Source organism: Lonchura striata, chromosome 3 (assembly GCF_046129695.1).
Source record: "Lonchura striata isolate bLonStr1 chromosome 3, bLonStr1.mat, whole genome shotgun sequence".
In the NCBI taxonomy this organism is placed as follows: domain Eukaryota; kingdom Metazoa; phylum Chordata; class Aves; order Passeriformes; family Estrildidae; genus Lonchura; species Lonchura striata.
In genome coordinates, this window is record NC_134605.1 from 71,436,668 (window position 1) to 71,449,563 (window position 12,896).

The window sequence follows — 12,896 nt, forward strand, 5'->3', positions numbered from 1 at the left end:
GGCCCGGTGTCACCGCTTCGCCTCCCGCCCGGCAGGCGCAGCACGATGAGCGGGCGGCTCCGCGACCCGGGCGCTTTCGTTCAGCCCGTCTCCTCAGGCGGGACGCGGCTTACGCGCGGTATCCTCCCCGACGGGCGCTCTGCCCTGCGGCATCCCGGCGGGGAAACGGACAGCTCCTCCCGCCCCAGCACAACACCTGGCGCCTGCCATCGCCCGTCCCAGGCCGTCCACCGCTGGCAGGGAGCGCGTCCCGCGGTGCGGGCTCACGAGTGTCCCCGGGACGCGCGTCCGTCCCTCAGGGGCGCAGCGCCGCTCCGCGGGGAGCTCCGCGCCCGGCCCGCGCATGCGCCGCCCCGGGCGGGCACGGCGGGCGCCCGGGCAGGGGCTATGGACGGGCGGGCAGGGGCTATGGACGGGCGTGAGGGGGATGGACGGGCGGGCAGGGGCTATGGACGGGCGTGAGGGGGATGGACGGGCGGGCAGGGGGATGGACGGGCGGGCAGGGGCTATGGACGGGCGGGCAGGGGGGTGGACGGGCGTGAGGGGGATGGACGGGCGGGCAGGGGCTATGGACGGGCGGGCAGGGGCTATGGACGGGCGTGAGGGGGATGGACGGGCGGGCAGGGGGATGGACGGACGGACAGGGGCTATGGACGGGCGGGCAGGGGGATGGACGGGCGGGCAGGGGCTATGGACGGGCGGGCAGGGGCTATGGACGGGCGGGCAGGGGGATGGACGGGCGTGAGGGGGATGGACGGGCGGGCAGGGAGATAGACGGACGGGCAGGGGCTATGGACGGGCGGGCAGGGGGATGGACGGGCGGGCAGGGGCTATGGACGGGCGGGCAGGGGCTATGGACGGGCGGGCAGGGGGATGGACGGGCGTGAGGGGGATGGACGGGCGGGCAGGGGCTATGGACGGGCGTGAGGGGGATGGACGGGCGGGCAGGGAGATAGACGGACGGGCAGGGGCCGGACAGGCGGCTGGGCAGACGGCACTGCCGAGGCGTCGCGGTCGGAGGAGGTGCGTGGCGGTAGTGTGATGTGACAGCGGCACGGAAATAACTCCACGAGTTAAAATTTCAGTCAGCGATTGGGGTGTGTGCGGCCACCGGCGCGTCTGCCGGGGTGGTGGTCCCGCCGCGCTCATACAAACCCATGGGTTTCCACCATTTGCGACAGGTATGTGACAGAGGGTTACTGTAAATAAACTTTCCTTATGTAATTGTTTATTTCTCTTACAGAAGCAGAACACTCAAAACTGCATCCAACAAGAACTCTGAAGCCTGTGCACAAAATTAGCGATTCTTCCTCATCCCACCCAATGATTATGTTCATGAGAGTCAGCGGGACAGAAGTGCTGAAGTACCTCAGTTTTACGGATACACAGTCAGCCACGTAAGACGCTGGAGAGAAGACTGACCTGAGCCTGAGGAGACCTTCTTCAGTGACCTCATCGTCTTCTGAGGAACCTAAAATCAGAGAGCTGGAGTCAGTACTGCATACACTGTCCCAGTCTACAGTATTTAATTACCTCATCTCCAGTTTAACAGGTCATTAGGAGGCCAAAAATGCCAGGGCATCGACTCTATGAAGTGACCTGTAAACCTACTGTTTGAGACTTACCTAGCTCATCAGAATCACAGTGAGATAACCAAGGTGTAAGGAAGAAAATCAAGTGCTGCTTCCCCGCCGTCCCCGTCCTCCCCCCCCCCCCCCCGGCCCCCAGCACCATTAAAAGCATTGCTTCTTTCATTTGTCTCTTATGAAAGCTACAGGGAAAAGACACAGATTTGCAGAATATTGGAAGGTGTTATTTTCCTTTATCAATATTTAATTGCAGTAGGTAACCCAAGAACTAGTGAGTTGTCTTTACTATGCTTAAATTTTACATATTAAACAATCAAGTCATACCTTGCATATGATTTAAGAAAAGCCAATAAAAATAATTCTCCTGGATGTTTTCATGGTCGAAATAGTAACTCAATGCCAACTTATGAGTATCAACAGAAAAATGCTTTTAGCATTTTAAAATACTTAGACTTATAAAACTGTAGAGCACAGAATGTAATAATATTAAATTCTAGGACTCAATCTAAACAAAATCAGTCATACAAATACAGATATGTGACTTGACTGAAATTTCAAAAAGGTGCACTTTTGCTTTAGTTGAAAAAGGCCATGCTTATTTTGTATCATGTCAACAAAAACATTACACAGAAAAAAAACGCTGCAGATGGCATGAAGCATTAACAAAAATACCTTTGTTTTGGACTATACTTGTTACTTAGGCTGTCCCGTTTGCTTATCAAATGAAGGATTAATACATAGAAGCATGCACAAACACACCTGCCACAAGCATGTCCTCCTGTCACCCTCTACTGTCTTTTTGAATAAACTATCTTAACTAAAACCCATGCAAAAAGAAACAAAGAATTGCAGTATCAACCTGTTTAGATATAATCCCAATTCTCTTCTGTATTAGAGAAATCTGAATTTTGTCTATTTTTTTTTTTTTTTCCAGTTTAAGAGAACATCTGGACAGCTATCCTGCTCTCTTACTAAAAACCAAAAAATAAAATTGTATATCCTTCTAGGAGTGAGCAAAGTCAGAAGAAAGAACAAAGACAAATGAGAACCAACTTTCTCTAACTTCTTTTCCCTTACAGTCAAATATCCCGAATCCTTTCCAACACCAGAAATTGGAAAAAAGGATGGTACAATCTTTATTTTCAGTGCAACAACTAGCAAGCTGATTCAGCTCCTCTTCTTTTGTAGTAACTAACTTTTCCAGTGGAATTGTGTAGGCTTTTGTCTAGTATTAAACCTAACTCTGCTTTTACACCTTCAAGCACTGAAGCCCAATCTCTTGTATCTGCTTCTTTGTTCTGCCAACCTGTGGCTATGTGGCTTTTGTGTCTTTCAGATTTACTTGCATTATTTATGCAACATAATGAAATATGCAAGCATAGAGTAAAGGATCCATTCTTGGCTTTAGAACATAGCCTGCTTCAGTTTATGAGGGGATTAAAAATGAGTATTTGCGGGAGTGGTGTTTGGATTCAAAGGAGCAAAGTACAGTTCTTAAAAACTGTAGCAGAAAACAGGACAAGTTATTCTTGTTTCCAGTATTGTCATTTTGTAACACATTTTTAAGCATTAGATATTCTAGAGGGTCACATAATAGATCATTAAGCAGAAAAATGGATATCTATTTCTTTTACAGTTACTACAAAAAGCTTCCTGATACAATACTTAAAGCTTGGCATAAGAATCAAAATCAGTAACTGATTTAAATGGAAGCAGGTTTGGGCTCTGGAGTGGCTCATGGTGAACTCTCCTGTACCTGCTTATGCCTGTACAAACCAAATAATTACTTTGGCATTTTACTTCTGAAACTATCTTGGTATTTACATGAACTTCGTAACTCCAAGTAAGTAAGTAAATGCTGCTAAGGAATTGTGTACTAGACAGTATGATGTTTTCAGAGAAAAAGTCACTACCTTTGAAAGCAATCCTTATTTTAATGAGGCATTCATAGCATGTGGAAGGATACTGCAACAGTGAGCATGAAAATTAATGCAAGAGAACACCATATGGAATTATTTCTGGAAATTAAATACAATGAAAATAGGAAATACAATGAAAAGCGCAGTATCAGTTAAAGGCACGCTGACAGACACCCAACAAACGTAATCCACTTTCCCTTAACTAGTAGCACATTCTGTAATTCAACTGACTTTACAGCTCATATAATCTATTTTTGACAACTTATCAATCGGTAAAAAATAATAGCAAGTTTATATCTATTTAAAATGAATTCTCTGAAATATGGATTGTTTTGAATTCATTACCTTAAGCAGGTTTGCTGCCAAAGGATTTAGAAACATTGTTTGGAAGAAAGTAAAGCAGACATAAATAGTTACTCCACTTAAGTAAGACATACACTTTCCTCCAAAAGTAAATTGAAAAGAAAAATTAATATGTTAAAACTGTTTCTTTCACAGTGGTAGCCAAAGTACTTCTTCCAAAGTAAAGCCAGCAATATTTTTTTAAAGAATGCTGGGTACTGTAAGTATGATTAGAGAGTAGAAGAACTAGAAAACAAAACCCACCAATCCTTTATTTTGTAACAAACAAGGAAAATATTCCAGTATTGAAAGGATCTTCTTTCAGTTAACTCATCAGGAGTGAAGACTTAAATGGATGAATGCTGCAAAGTATACAAAATTTTAAAACTCTGTGGACAGAACCCAAGCTTAGTAAGAGCATAAAACATGAGCTTTTAAAATGTATCCATATACACACTCCAGTTAGATATAGTAACAAACTTTGCTGTCATTTGAACCAGTCAGTAAAAATTAACCTTACTTACTGTTCTATTTTGTTTGCCCTTTTCATTTCATTCAGTTCAATATAGTTACTTTGAAACACATATATAAGAAAAATTAACATTTCCTGAAAAGGTACACTCAAGTGTTAATGTCCTTATGTAATCACAGGGTGGATAAAGTTGAAAGCTCTCACAATTTTATTCTTTGCTTAGCCATATTTTTCTTTGCTTTTCTTCCATGCTTCTGTTTATACACCATTACAGTATTTTTCTAGCATGTGAAGATGAAAGCAAGTATGTGCGAGATATTTTAAAATATTTTCACAACGCTGATTTAAGAAAATTAATTGAATTACCACCATCTGAAAACTTAAGCTTTCTTTGCTAATTTCACTCACTTTTGTCACTGATCTGAAGGAGAGTAACTACAGCTTCAAGTAAATAACACAGCTAGGCAATAGCCCAAATATGCTTTTTTTCTGATATAAAAGAGGCTAAGCATATCTTAGTTTTTAGGAAATTAAGAAACCAACATCCAGTTACACACCTTTTAATTATGTGTAAGAATGTAATTTGACTACAGTGAGAACTAGAACAAAGAAAAGAAAAATGTGCTTCCACCATTGTTAGGAATCTGATTCTTCTGGGCAATAAAAAAGGTAATGAACTCCACACAATATCAGAATGGGAGCCAATGAAAGCCTGACAACTCTAGGATCAGAGTTTCTCCTCAAAATTAAATGCTACTACTGTACTGACAATTATTTTAGCAACAAAAACTATTTAGCATTTATTTAGCTTAAAACATAAATAATACTTAACAATGGAATATGCTGAAAAAGGTTATTTTTGTTTAAGGGATTGCAATTACTTATATACAATTCTCATATTTAGTGTATTTGATTTAGTAAAATCTGCAATTTCTTATGGTCTGCATTTGAATATACATATACTAAACAATGATCATAATTATTGAATTAAAAAGCAATGTAAAGCAGGTATGTTTCAAACAATATTTTGTGATCCAAACATGAATTTTTTAAACACACTATGTAAAAATGGATAACTGCTGTTCTACTTCCTACATATTTATTTTGTTCCCAGTTGAATGTTATCAAGAACATTTGAAATTGCTACACACTGATTTGCTATACAGCAAATGAAACAATGAGAAAACTACTTTGTGATCTTATTACACGTTTGCGGATGATTTTTCTTTGTACTTCTTAAATTACTACATGTCAGTACTTTGTAAGGAAAAGAACTTTAAAAGCCCTGATTCTCAAATCATAGGTATGTAACATTTTTCAGAGTTTGATCACTGATTTATTACATATAGAGAGCAAGTTATTATTCCCCCACTTGATAACTATTTGCAAACAAAACAATGCCAAATGAAGTACTGAAAAAAAAAAACCTGCTAAAGGACAAATTAAGAACGAATATTATGACAAGCTGAATTCAGTATTTGTACAACTTACAACTTTCACTTGGGTTATAAAAATACTGCAGCCAAGTAGGATTTTAACATCATCCCATCAAAAGTGATGGCACTACAAGTTTTATTTTAAAAATTGAATAATTTTTATTTACTTTTATAAAAATTGTATTATGGTTTGTTCAGATCTCCTGAGATGTTTTACATCAACACTTGTTTTGATGGAATTCACACATCTTCACATATCTTTTCCTTTGCACAGAACTTCTGTCTTATTTGCATATTCTATTTAACTACAAACCACAGAATCTCCTTTCTTCATTTTTACTGGGTTTTTAAATTATTACTTGAGAGCACTACTAATGATGGATTTTATAATAATTTGTATTTTGCAATATGCTCATCAAGCACTGCTATGGATATAATCAAACATTGTAGAAGTTAAAGAGCAGATGAGTGTCTGTATTTTAAACACCAATATTCACTTTCCTAGAAGAGTGGATAGTTCAAGGCATATCCTTCCAATTTCAACTGGAGTGGACAACAGTCCTTTATGTCAATGGCTTCTGACTGAGCTATTGTTTAAAACAGCTGAACAGATAAAGTAATGCAATGGTCACTTTTTATAAACTTTAGTGGAGATAGGTTATTAATTCAAACCAGAAAAAAAAAACAACAAAAACAAGAACATCAGTGATATACAACTAAAATTCACAATCTCTAAAAGAAAATATGAAAACTTTAAAAACAATGTACACATCAGTATTTGAAGTAGGTACAGGACATACAGTATCTGAAAAGAAAGCAAAAACCTAATAACTGATACAAAATTCTTAGTGAGCAAGGGTACAAATTTTAACAGTTGAATTTCTTGTAATTATCCTTAGGTGTTTCATTACTGCATATGGTCAGCCTATAGAATATTTGTTAAATACCTTCAAAATATTTATGAAAGCTTGGTTTAGTCTAAATGTGATATTACTGATATAAACACTGAACGTTCAAATTGTTAGAAAAAGAATCTTAGTCCATATAATAAAGTAATAATCACATACACATACTAGTTAAAGAGTCAGGTATTAGGTCTCTCTAATTACTGCATATGGACATACAGAATGCTGCAGACTGGAAGTAGGATTATGGGGAAGTGGTTAGCTAGAAATGATAATTATATGCATGAATGCCATAATGAATGGACCTGCAATCTAACATTGAAACAATAGCACAAGCAGCATTTTTTTTTTTGCTAAAATCATTGAAAAATCAGAAAATGGCTACACAACACTCTCATATCTGAAGTAGGAATATTAAGTACAGATGGTGGATTATCACATGTTAACTTAAGAAATGCATTTAAATATTTTAAGACAGATGCATTTTTACATCAGTAACAGCACAACTAATTCCCTAATAGAACTACATTCAAGAAAATAGGGAATTGTCTAAAACTACTTCTAGCTCTGTTAGAATTCACTAGTTAAATATTACAGTCCTTACTCTTCTGTATAATTAAGCTTTTGTTCAACTATGAAAAAACTAGAAACTGACTGCTTGAAAATGAGCTGCATGACCTTTGTCCTGGTTTGTCACCTCTGACCTTTAATTTGAAGGTCAATTCATTCTGCATATCAATTAATTCTATTTTTAGAAGAATTTACATTTTTAGAATGTAAATTTTTAAGTGTTATCTTCCCATATGAAACACACTATGATGGTTTTGTCTTTTTTTCTTTGTCAGCCTCTACACATCACACCAGAGGAGCATATTTGCTTTTTATTGTGCAACTGTATTTGAAACATCCAGTGTGCAATTACAGAAAATGAATGCTTGTCTCTGAGATGAAAAAAAGCTTTTAATTCTTTTTCATGTAGTAGAGATGTTGCAGCACATTAAAGTAAATTTTGAAGAAAGGATCTGCTAGACAGCACACCTTTCTAAATTTGTCTTTTTTAGAGGAAAAAAGGAGAAAACCTTATGCCTGTGTTTGCCTTGCTTCTAATGGATACCTGTTTTTTCCTGAACCTTCTTTGTGCCATGAGTGGTTATTTCATTCCCACTGATGACATGCTCTTTTGATATTCACTTTCAGAACGTCCTTTTATAAACTGAACCTGTGGTTAAAAACAGCAAATATGAAGTTCTTGTCTAGTTGCTGGTTTCATTTCCATTTCACGTAAGTAACGTTAAGCTTCCCAAGTTGGCTACAAAACAATCTGCGTTGCTGGGAGAGTCGTGTTCCAAAGCAGAAAGCGCTGTAATATTTGCCATTGATTTTGCTGTCAGCATCCGACACGGGCGCGATACAGTGCCTTACACACAGGCCGCGGGTGCGAGCGCTCCCGAGAGCGGCGCGGGCAGCGCCCCAGAGCCGCGGGGGGCAGCGCCCCAGAGCCGCGGGGGCAGCGGCCGAGAGCGGCGGGGGGCAGCGGCCCAGAGCCGCGGGGGCAGCGGCCCAGAGCCGCGGGGGGCAGCGCCCCAGAGCCGCGGGGGCAGCGCCCGAGAACCGCGGGGGCAGCGGCCCAGAGCCGCGGGGGGCAGCGCCCCAGAGCCGCGGGGACAGCGCCCGAGAACCGCGGGGGCAGCGCCCCAGAGCCGCGGGGGGCAGCGCCCCAGAGCCGCGGGGGGCAGCGGCCGAGAGCGGCGCGGGCAGCGGCCGAGAACCGCGGGGGCAGCTGGCCCCGGCAGTAACATGGCCGCGGGTTCAGCACCGCGGACAGCGCCGCGCCCACGGAGGAGGGGCCGCGCCCGCCGCCGGCCCTCGGCGCGGCCCGCGGGTCACCGCGCCGCCCGCCCCGCCGCGCTCCGCCGGCCGCGGGGGACGCGCGGCTCGCCGCCCAGGGAAAGCGGCTCCCTTGGAAGCCGCCTCCCGGCCCAGCGCCCTGCTCGCAGCGACGCGCGGTGCCTCCCTCGCCTCCCCGCCCGAGGGTCGCGCCGGGGCTTCGGCTGCCGCTCAAACAAAACGCCGCCACGGGGTTGCAAAGCACCAAAACAGGAGGAACAAATGGCTTAACCGCTTAGGCTTCAAAATTCACTTCTGCGCTCGGCGATGCCATATGAAACACTGCGTGTGACCGTACCACTGCATCCTGCAAATGGCCTACACTGCAGCTGTTCAGGCCTAGGAGGGAGAGCATGTGGGGTTTCCTTCTTCATTTATGCATCATTGTCATCCCTCTCATGAAATTCTCAGTACACACCAGCTAATAAATTTTCAGATTAATTAAAATTTAAAAAAAAAGTTTTGATAAAAGTGAGACAGCAGCACATGTCCTTTACAGAATGTATTTTAAAATGATTGGAGTAGAAGGCAATTACTTTTGATCTACACACACAGGCAGAGTTTTTAGTACAGCTGCATTTCTGTAACTACTACACAGGACGAACATCAGGTATAATCACTACCTTTGCCATTACATACATGATTCATTTGACTACAGCAAAGGAAAGTTGACTTCCTGGTGTATTAATAATTTAGGTCATAATTTAATTCAACATTGATTCATACTACTCTTATACTAAAGGGAAAAACAAATAATCATCCTTTGAAGAATTAAGCAGCATATATTACAAATAAATTTTCAAACAAGTTTGTTAGTATTATCTTCTCTGAAGCTTTTAAGAGTTTTTGTTTTTTTTTTCAGTACTGTGTTTTAGAAAATAAATGCCAAGCATACAAGTATCAATCAAAGAGTAAACATGCACCATTGCACTTCAGTACAATGTTATATCCAGGTATCACTAAAAGTATACACAACTACATTTAAATTAACTATGACCAAATTTAGCTGTAACTATTTTCTTAGTGTCTGATGACTTGTCCATGACAGGACACTTCTCCATACTTTCAACTTTTATTCAAGATGCGAAATTCCAAAACAGGTGGGGAAAAAACCACAGCCCTGTGAACGGCCTATTTCAAAAGAACAGCAAGACCAGTTCCATAAGGAAAAGGAGTCAAGTCTGTAAACAAATCGGTGTAGCATGCACTACTGTTTTGTCCCATCACTGCAAGATCATCGTGCATCACTTACTCACCATCACTAACAAGCTAATGACTGGTAAGAGAAAAACAAGTAAATGAATCAAATCTCTTTAGGTAATATGTTTATCAGATTAAAATGGGTAATTCCCTCACATTAAAGCTAAAAAAATTTAAAAAATTAAAATTAACTTGGACTTTTCAAATTTATTTAGATACGCCACGCCAATTGCATATTTTATTATAGCTTGGACAAAATGCGTGCATTGCTGCTGTTTACTTATTTTTAGATGAACGTTCTCCCTCGATAGCTGGTTATCTGACCCGCGGTATGGTGTACTACAACGACACAACAGCCGAGTGGAACTGCCGGCGCTCAGACGCGGTCGCTGCCCGCGGAGCCCAGAGGTACCACGGCCGTACCCTCACCGCGGAGGCAGCGGCCGCGCAACCGGACAGGGAGGAGCAAGGCGTGTTGGAGACATTTCGGCACTTTATTTGCTCTCTCCCGGAGCGCGTCCCGCACCGTCCGTGCCTGGCGGGCACCCCAGAGCCGCCCGCGGAGCCGGCAGGGACGCGTGCCACAGTGCCCTGGAGAGCCCGCCGCCCCTCGCCGGCAGGGACGCGTGTCACAGTGGCCTGGAGAGCCCGCCGCCCCTCGCCGGCAGGGACGCGTGTCACAGTGGCCTGGAGAGCCCGCCGCCCCTCGCCGGCAGGGACGCGTGTCACAGTGCCCTGGAGAGCCCGCCGCCCCTCGCCGGCAGGGACGCGCCGGGCCCCGGCGCCGTGCCCGCAGCCCCGCCGGGGGCGGGCAGCGCCCGGCCGCGACCCCGCGCCGCGGCGGGAGCTATCCAAGATGGCGGCCCCGCCGCCACTCGCGTTAAACCCCCCGCACCGCGCACACGGCGCCGCGCGTGACACGCGGCCGCAGCCCGCCCCGCCGGTGGTTACCGCAGGGCGGCCGAGCCCCGCACCCTTCGGGGAGCGCCGCCTCCGCCACATCCTTCGCTCCCCAGCCGCCTCGCTGCGGACGCGTCGCCCGGCGGGTCCCGTCCCGCCGCCAGTCCGCTCTCCTCCCCTGGCCTTCCCTTCCGCCGGGCCGCGGGCGCCCCACGCCGGTCCCTGCCCGTTCCTCCCGGCCGCGGCCGCTCGCCGGGCGGTCACCGCCATCCGGCGGCGGCTGTCGGCGGGGCGCGGGCCGCCCCCTGGCGTCGGGCTGTCGCACCGTCCCCGCGGCCGGTCCCTCGGCCCCGGCCGCTACCGGCTCTCGGCGGGGCGCTGCGCCCAGCGCCCCGCTCGGCGCGGCTTCGTCCCTTCACCCTTTCCTCTACCGCGGCTGCCGTCGTCGTTCGCGTTTGACGGGCGGCGCGGCCCGGCGCCCCCTCTCCCGTGCCCGCGGCTCGGGCGCGGACAGCCGGGGCCGGAGCGGGCGGGCTCGGGGGCAGCGGCGGCCGGCGGAGGAGGGGGCGCGGCGGCGGTGGCGAAGGGAGAAAGGTGCGAACCCGGAAGTACACCCGCCCCGCCGCCGCCCGCAGGGAGCACCCGCGCCCGCACACACAACAATGCGGCGCCGCTCCGCCTCCGCCCAGCGCAACTTTTCCGCCGGCACTGGAGGAAACCCGCCGGCCGTCCCCTCCCCGCGGCCGCCCACCAGCGCCCCGGCGGGTGCGGCGCCGGCAGGAGGGCGAGACCCGCGAAGGGAGAGGTGAAGGGAGCTCGCTTACCTCCCGCACGCCATGGTGGCCGGGCTGAGCGGGGCTGTGCCGGCGGCTGCCGCGGTGGCGAGGCGAGCGCGGGGGCTGGGGGCGCGCACCCACCGACGGGCGCCTCCGGCCGGGGGGCTTTGCCTTCCCGAGCCACTGGGAGGACGGAACGGAGGAGGAGGAGGAGAAAGCGAGCTGCGGCGCAGAGGGAACCGGTGCTCCCGGCGGGAAGGCGGCGGCAGCAGCAGCCAGCGAGGAGGGGCGGCGGCGGCGGGCGGACACGGCCCCGGCGCTGGCTCACGCCGCCGCAGCCGCCGCGCACCTGCCCCGCCGCCCTCCCCGCGGGCGGGCGGGCGGCACCGGCGGCTGCGCGCGGGGGCGCTCCAGGGCAGCGGGAGCCGGCGGGCGGGGCGGGGCCGGCCGCGCCCCCGGGAGCCCCCCGACGGCTCCGCCGGAGCCGACCCTCGCCCAGGGCGAGGGCCCCTGTCGCGGCATCCAGCCAACAACCTCCTCCCCCAGGCGCCTCCTTGGCTGCACATCGTGGAGGCCATTTGGCACTTGTGGTTGTGTCCGGCTCCGCCGCCCCGAGGACTGCACTTTCCAGCTGCGGTGTCTCTTGCGCTGCTGCTCACTCGCAAATCTGCCGCTGGCAAATGGGAGGGCATCGCTCCTGTGTGGACGATCTTGCGCGTCTTAACCAGATGCAGCCACGACCTGCAGGTGGAGGGTCTGCTGGTGTGCAGTCCACATTCTCAAAGCTGGCAGAATTCCCACCTTACAACTGGTTCGTCCAGAACTTGTCTGTTCCCAGTAGTCTTGCGGCACGATTGGTTTCCTTTACTGGCATATGAGACTTTAAAAATGCCAAAGTTTTATTTTTCTATCTTGTCCTGACTTACCCCAATGGTAATTTACATACTGTCATAAGCCAGCATCAACTTTACCCAAGGGTATATTGTTCGCTGTTCTAAAAATAGAACGGTTAACAAAGTTTGGCTACCTATGGACCAATGTTCCACATCCTTTTGCTAGCAATCCATGCTACACAGGCTCCAGTAGTCATCACTTTCCACATGCACTAGCAAAATGGATATGGTTCTCAGCAGTGTGGCTCCTCACATGTGCTGAGGATTAGCCAACTGGTGAGTCAAACAGCAGGCAAATGGTGAAGTCACACCGTCCTCCATCTGGAGAGGACACTGATTTGCTGTCTCATTTTCCTGACTGCTGGTTTTCGTCATGACACGTAGTATTTCTGGGTCCTTTACATTGAATTGGGCTGAAACCCTGTGAAAAGGGTTCAAAATTAGCTTGAGAACAAAGAGATGGATAGCAAATGCAATTCCATTTCCTTAAGAGAACAAGATAAAACCATGGTCTGTAGTGAGCCCAGTTCGCATGTTTTTTCTATCATTAGGCATTAGGATACTTGCCTTGAATTTC

General features: G+C 47.6%; 1 long non-coding RNA gene across 1 annotated transcript; it reads right to left on the bottom strand.

Moving 5' to 3' along the window:
* Window positions 1–1,211: 1,211 nt before the first annotated feature.
* LOC116183422 (uncharacterized) lies at window positions 1,212–11,581 on the bottom strand. The gene is made up of 2 exons (XR_004148054.1): window positions 11,475–11,581; window positions 1,212–1,471 (listed from the first exon to the last, which is right to left on the bottom strand). It is a non-coding gene; the product is annotated as an uncharacterized LOC116183422 (long non-coding RNA).
* Between the last annotated feature and the right edge of the window lie 1,315 nt (window positions 11,582–12,896).